This window comes from Cicer arietinum, chromosome 2, assembly GCF_000331145.2.
Source record: "Cicer arietinum cultivar CDC Frontier isolate Library 1 chromosome 2, Cicar.CDCFrontier_v2.0, whole genome shotgun sequence".
Lineage (NCBI taxonomy): Eukaryota > Viridiplantae > Streptophyta > Magnoliopsida > Fabales > Fabaceae > Cicer > Cicer arietinum.
The window spans coordinates 48,135,457-48,143,331 of NC_021161.2; positions in this window are offsets into that span (position 1 = coordinate 48,135,457).

Sequence of the window (7,875 nt, forward strand, 5' to 3'; positions counted from 1 at the left end):
TATATATAGATATATACATATATATATATATATATATATATATATATATGTTTACGGTGTAAATGATGTGTGAGTGTAGTAAATTATGAAGTATCATGTACAATGGTGGATTTTCTTGAGAGTGGAGAGGGCCACGACATCCCCTATATTTTTTAAATTATTTTTTTTATATAGGTTATCAAAATAATATTAATAAATTATTAAATAATTTATTAAAATATCTTCTAACCTTTTTTGTTATGAAAAATAGCATTTCGCTTCTCCCCTCTTCACGTATGTACCTCTCTTATCTTATGTCTGCTTAATTTGTTCTTCCTTTCTTAAAATTTATACTAATAAAATATAATAAAATTAATATAACTATTTCTATCTATTGACAAATTATCTAATATCGAATGATAAACTAAAACAAACAAATTCTAACACTTTTAGTTAACAATTCAACTACTATTTATTAACAAATTTTTACATGTTAATAATTGATATATAATATAACGAGATACTATTTTTTAATTGTGAATTTATTTATGTATTTTTTAGAAGTGACACGATGTTTAAACATAAGAAAATTGATATATTTTCCAAGAAAAAAATTTTCGACAAAGACGAAAATCGTAAAATAGATATATTTTATTTGATTAAATTGTGTGAAATTCTAAAAACTTGCGTGAATTGTATGACAAAAAATTGTAAAACTTATAAGAATTGAAATTCTATTTTTTTTCAATTTATTGACTATCTATGAATTGTGGGAAACTCTAAAAAATATATATAAATTTTAAGAAATTATAATATTTTAGTTAGTATTTATCGCTCACCGGCTCCTCCAATATTTTGTGCAACATCCGCCACTGATCATGTACATGTATTAATTATTGCATCATATTAATTATTTATGATGTTTTAATTATTTAATGGTGTATTTATAATATTTTAATTATTGATTATTTATGATATATTATTATTTTTAAAAATAGTACGTACTGAAAATCTTTTCAATAAAGTTTTCCGGTAACAACCGTTTATACCGAAAAGATGAAATAGTAAAAAAAATTAAATTAGTAAAATAATGACTTAAGGGCATAATTGACATTTTCAAAAAATTATGGAGGTACTGGGTAAATTTTTCCACACCCTGTCAAAAAAGTCTCAAATGTATGATCTCTTAATTTTTTTATTATTAACCTCTTAATATTAGGCCCTCTATCAAAATAATTTTTTTAAAGTCTCGACCCATTATTTCATGGGGCTTAAGAGAGGGGACTTACAAACCCTCAACATTTTGTTAATTTTGATATTTTTTTTAAAAAAAAAATTCAAAATTTACTTTATTAAAAAAAATATCGAAAATTTTATTTTAAAAAATTATAAATCATTTTTTATCGAAAAAAAAAACGATGATTTTTTATCGAAAAAAAAAACGATAATTTTTTATCGAAAAGTTTTTAATAGAAAAAAATCTAAAATCTTTTATAGCAAAAAAAAAATTATAGTGAAAAAATCGAATACATTTATTTCTCGAAAAAAAACGATTCTTTTTTATAAAAGTGGGTCTACAGGCCCATTAAGTCAACAAAATTTTATGGAGCTTTATTTTTTGGGACCTTTTAAATTATAAATATTTTTTACCCCTCTAACATATAAATCGTGAGCAATAATTAGAAGGTTTATTAAATTGACAACTCTAATAATACAAAATCCACATTTAATTAATTATTGATGCTTTCCAATGTTTAGAAAGGTTATCCATATAAAATATCAATTGAAGTTGGTCTTTACCTCCACTTAGATAGTGTTGAATATATATATGTTCACCAGTCAAGAATATAATATGGATGTTGGGGTCATTGAATTCATATACTAAGTGTCCATATTTTGATGCCGTTGGATAATTTTGATCAGTTTTTCTATTAAGATCTTTACATACCCAATAATAAGTGCGTTCTTCCTCAATGCTAGCGAAATTTGGCTTCACATTTATGATATGAGGATGAATTAGATGATGGTTTTAAAATTAGCCACGTGGTAGCTGTACATTATGATTTATGATAAGAAATTTAAGATTACTCATTCATGAGAAGACTTCAGGATCCCACTTTGCTTTGTATAACTTTGGCAAAGAATTGAATATTATGTCCTGAATCGGTACACATATCTAGAAAAGAGAAAATATAGAGGAAATATAAATAATTTCATAAAAAATAGTAAAATTTAATGTCTTCTTTAATGTAACTATTTTATAAAAAGAAATTGGAAAACAATACATATTTGTAGTGGCCGATCTTGTACAAAATATTTAGAGAGTCGTGGAGCGATTAACTGAAATATTATAATTGAAATTTAAATATCATAATTGAAATTTTTAAAAATCATATAGTTTTTTTAGAGTATCACACAATTCATACATAGTAGACAAGTTGAAAAAAAATTAGAATTTCAATTTTAACAAGTCACACAATTTTCACAAGTCACGCAATTTTCACAAATCACACAATTCACACAATTCAATCAAATAAAATATATCCATTTTATAATTTTCATCTTTGTCAAAAAATTTCTTAAAAAAATGTATCAATTTTTTTATGTTTAAATATCGTGTCACTCCTACAAAAATACACATTAATTAAAACAATTCACAACTATCACACTATATATATCATTAACATAAAAAAAATTAGTTAATAATTAATAATTGAGTTATTAAGATGTTAAAGTTCGTTGGTTCAATGTTATTTTGATAATATATATATATATATATATATATATATATATATATATATATAAAAAAGAAATATATATATTGAACTATCTATGCAAAAATTTGTGCAACACTCTCTACCGCACGGAAAAATTTGTTGTAGGGGATTTGATAAAAATAATAATATAATAATCTTTACCTTATTATTATAAGGTAAAGATTATAATACTACTATATTTCTCTTCGCCATTTGCTATTCCTTTCTTCATACTTCATGTAAAGGTTGTCTTATAAGTACAAAGATTCACTTATAAACTAGATGATAAGAAAAATAGAAATGAATAAAAATTGTCATGTATTCTCGGAAAGTGAAATTATATGATTCTATTAATTTAAAAAAAATTATGATTTTGATATTTAAAGATAAAACTTTGCAAGCTTCATATATTAAATAGTAAATTTTATAAGCTTCAAATATGATAAATAATAAATTTTATTAATTTCATGTAATTAGAGGGATAAGGTGGTTTAAATAAATAGGATAGAACAGTAGCTTTAGTTTAAAAAATAAAATTGATACGAAAAACACAAATAAAGAGTGATTAAGTGATTTTTTATTACTCAAATTTAGGATTATAAATTAAAACTTATGTTTCAACTATGGTTGAGTTTACAAAATTACTTTTAAATAGTATCCAGTTATTAATAAGTTATGAGATATACACAAACATAATCTCTCCACTAGTATTACTAACAACTAATTACCAACATTTCACATTTAAAAGAAAAGTTTCATGTAACTATGAAAGGAAACAAGAATTGAGAACATCATAGAAGTTTAGGGATGAGTACATAATTCCTGATAGGAATCGAGTCATCAGATCAAGTTTTCTTCCTTACAATGATGAAATATCATAGTGCACCGCTTAATTTAATTCCATATATGTTATTAATGAATTAGTAGAAGGAAAAAACCGAACACACGTAGAATAAATTTATTAGGTAAAAGAAAATATTAAGGAGTAATCTATCAAATTAGTTTCTAATTTTATAGAGTATTCTCAAATAAATTACTGAGATTATAAATATTTTTAAAAGATATCTGATTCTATTAAATTGTTAAATTAATCCTCTTATTTTACTACTTTTTATCAATTATGTTCTTTATTTTAACAACTTACTATCAATTTAATCATATGTAATCACTTATTATTAGGGGTGGGCAAAGTTCAGTTCTGCACTAGAACCATTTGAAAATTGAACCGAACTGTTTTTCAGTTTGGAAAAACCGAACTGAACCGGTTTTCAATTCAAAGAACCGAACCGAACCGGTTTATAAAAGTGGTGCACCGGTTTATTATTTTGAACCAAACCGAAATGGTTTAACTTAATTTTTTTGTTCATATAGGCCAAAATTTTCATAATTACCCCTAATTATGACTAAAAAAAATTCGGTTCAAGTTTTTTGAAATAAAAACCGGTTCGTTTTGGTTTTTTTAAACAAAAAACCGGTTCGGTTCAGTTCTGGTTTTACAAAATCAGTTCGAAAACAGTTCGGTTCTTAAACCAGTTCAGTTCAAAAGCAGTTCGGTTCAGTTCGGTTCGGCAGTTTGGTTCAGTTTTTGGTTTTTTTGAACACCCCTACTTATTATTAATAATTTAGTCCTTTAACATAATTTTAAATCGACATATATAAGTAAAATTTCAGTGAGTCAAATTGTTTTTTGAAGTCATTATAATCTTTTGTATAGGCTATTATTGGTGGGAAGTGTTCAAGAGGTTAGAGTTAAAAAATAGTGCTTCAAGGCTTTATATTTGTGAAGATATTTGTGAAACAATGATGAAAACTAAGAAAAACATAAGCTAGCTTAAAAGGTTTTTTTACAGAATACTTATGTGGCCACGATAAGTGAGTTATGGCCAGTATCCACTTCTTTAGAACCAAGTTTGTTGGGTACGTAATTGATTCAGAGAAGAATCTCATAGAAACATGTCAATTATTATTGTCATATATAAAAATGATATTCCAATTTACTCATAATTTTTTGTTAGTATTCTTTGAGAAAATATATGTAAAGTATCTACATCATACACGAACCTTGTTATTTTTTTATTATTATTGAGTATCAGATCGTGCTTTAAATCTTTTGTAGGTTTCATGATCGTGTGATTGTTTGAAAGAAACAAAGGTAGATTGGCATGTCATCCTCAACAACAATAAAAATCTCCTTTGAAATGTGACTCAATTTCCATGGTCAGATAAGTATACTCTAAGAAACTAATTAATGAATTTTGTGAACATTTTAATGATTATGCTGGTTGGTTTTTAATTAAAAATCAGAAGCATTATTTACCTGGTCCCATATTAGTCTGTTTTAAAATGCATGGAATCACATAACTTTGGTTTGTCTTCTTAAATTAATCTTTGAAATAATTTGAGGAATAGTTAATATCTTACATTAATATTAATATGTTGACCAAGGAAGTTTACACTTCATTTAAAAGAGATCTTCTCAGCAAGCAAGCATTATGGGAGTTTTTTTTTTTTTTTTTCTTCTATAATTTGAGTGATATATATAACATTCACACAAAATCTTTTCCAGTAATTGCTCAATTTAGTTTGTGTAAATAAAATTTTCAGACTAGGAAAAGTAATATGTTGTATTCATGAGTTTGTCTTTAAAGACTACTTTTTGTTTAGAAGTATTGAATTTATTAACATTAAAAAATTATTATTAATGGAAATTCTATTTTCCTGCGGATTTATCTGCGAATTTAATAATTGTCTTACTAGCAAAATAGCCTAGGAAAAATCGCAGGAAAATGGAAGATGTAACACCCAGATATTTTATTTTATTTTTACATTTTACCTTTATTAGGAGTTGAGATAATTATTCTATAGATGCATGGTTATTATTATAGTGTGTTATTTTAATTTTTAATAATAATAATAATAATAATAATAGGAACGGTTAAAAATGTCTTAGTTATTATTAATAATAATACGTTACCCAGTTTAACGTTCCCCACGTCTGTCCATTTAATACCACCTTCTTATCCAGCTTTAACGTTCCCCACGTCTGGCTTAACTTTCTCCACTTCTGTCAACGTTCCCCATTCCAATTCTGTCAACATTCCCCACTTCTGATTTAAGGTTATTGTTGCCTTAAAGTTATCCGCTTCTGGCTTAACTTCACACTTGTGGCTTAAAGTTAATCCTTTTTTGATAAAAAAAGGAAACAAAAACAAAACAGACGTCTTCCATTCAAAAAACACTCTGCGATATAAAAAAAGAGTTTACGAGAGAAAAAGAGAGAAAACACTTTGATAGAAAAGGTAACCACCAAAAGAGAAAAGAGATGAGTAACTCCATTCCCGAATTTGTTAAATCAGCATCAGAAAATCATCGATTGCACATTTGTTAACCGTCAGATCGGGCTGATTTTTGGACAGCAGGTTCACAACATTCAGACCCACGTTTTCAACGGTCGGATCGGCGACATAACATTCACAGAGGAAGAAACCGTGCTCGCACAGCAGTAGGTGTGAAATGAGTGAGACAAGAGTTTGTGAAGCATAATTCTAAGTATAACTTTAGTAATGGTAAGGGCATCACTCCATCCGCTTTCCTACTTGAATTATATGTGATATAAATGTATCGTGATGTTATGTATTGGTTTTGTTTGTGTGTTATCTTTAAAATGAACATTAACAATGGTTGTGCTTGATATGCTCAGATTGTGGAAAATGAATGTTATATCATATGTTGTTATAATGGTTGTGTTTGACATATTGTGGTTATTCAAGGTGATTACTTTGGGTCTAAACTAGGTTGGTTTAGAAAAAGGTTGAATGATTTTCGACGTTCTGATTGAGTGATCTATACTGTTACTAACAAAAGTGTCTACATCCATGCATTCATAGTTGTGTGGTGCGTCCATAATTGGAGGACGTCACATATAGTGTTACTTGAGTGAATAATGTCACGGTCAACCCAATAGGAAAAATGTATGAAGTACAATAACATGCAGTTGGAAGCTCCGAGATACTTCTGTATCGGTGTTAGACTTGTTTGGTGAGTTTTCCACAATTCCAAAGTTTATGACCAACTAGGATTTATGTTTGGGTAGTAAAACATCAATAGTTTTGACTCTAAGAGTTTCTTTTGTTTAAGTATTAAATTTACTTTTAGTGATTGTAAATACTCTGATTTATTATTTTTGAGATATAATTAAAATGATTATTAAATGATTTTAAAGTAAATGAGTACTTAAGATAATCATAAATAAATAAAAATGAATTTGAAATTTTACGTTTAGAATTTCTGTTAGTTAATGTCCCGAAAAAGCGGGATGTTACAGGTGGTGTCAGAGAAGTTCGATCTAGATTGGACTGCGAGTTAGTGGGATAGTTTTTAGTCTTGTTAGTGTTGGTCATGTGTCTCGGAAGTCCTCAAGAGATGGTGTGTGAGTTTATGCACAACTCGAATCTTTATCGAAATATTTCTTCATCTAAATATTGTGTGCATATTGCACAAGAACACAAATAATGTTCTTAATTGGTTTATCAGAGTGGTGCGACGGAAGTGTGGTTAATTGATTTATCAGAGTGGCGCGATGGAAGCGTGGTTAATTGGTTTATCAGAGTGGCGCGGCGGAAGCGTGGTTAATTGGTTTATCAGAGTGGCGCGACGAAAGCGTAGTTAATTGGTTTATCAAAGTGGCGCGACGAAAGCGTGGTTAAAACTTAGTGGATCTGGTAGGGGTTGTGATATAGAGGTTGCAATTAAGATTGTATGTTAGTTAATGGTCCAAAACTTTAGAATAAGAAAATTATCGAGGGAACGAAATAAATGATTGATGTAGAGTTTTACTAGTTCATGATTGAGTAAGTATGAAGTTGATAATTGCTTAAGAGTATCCTATAGATTAAAGATATGTATTTTATAACCAAGAATTCAAATTATGAAGCTTGTGAATACTTGTAGGATACGATAACATAAGTTTCAACTTTTAGGTTTGACATTACCATACATTAAATGAATGAGAATGATTTGGAGCGATCAATCGTAGGCTTGATCAAGATCTCAATGCAGGTGATATTAATTATTGGTTCTTATGGAGTGAATGGAAAAATAGTGTTGTTTGACCGAGGTTGTGATGAATTAAGGATGTTGA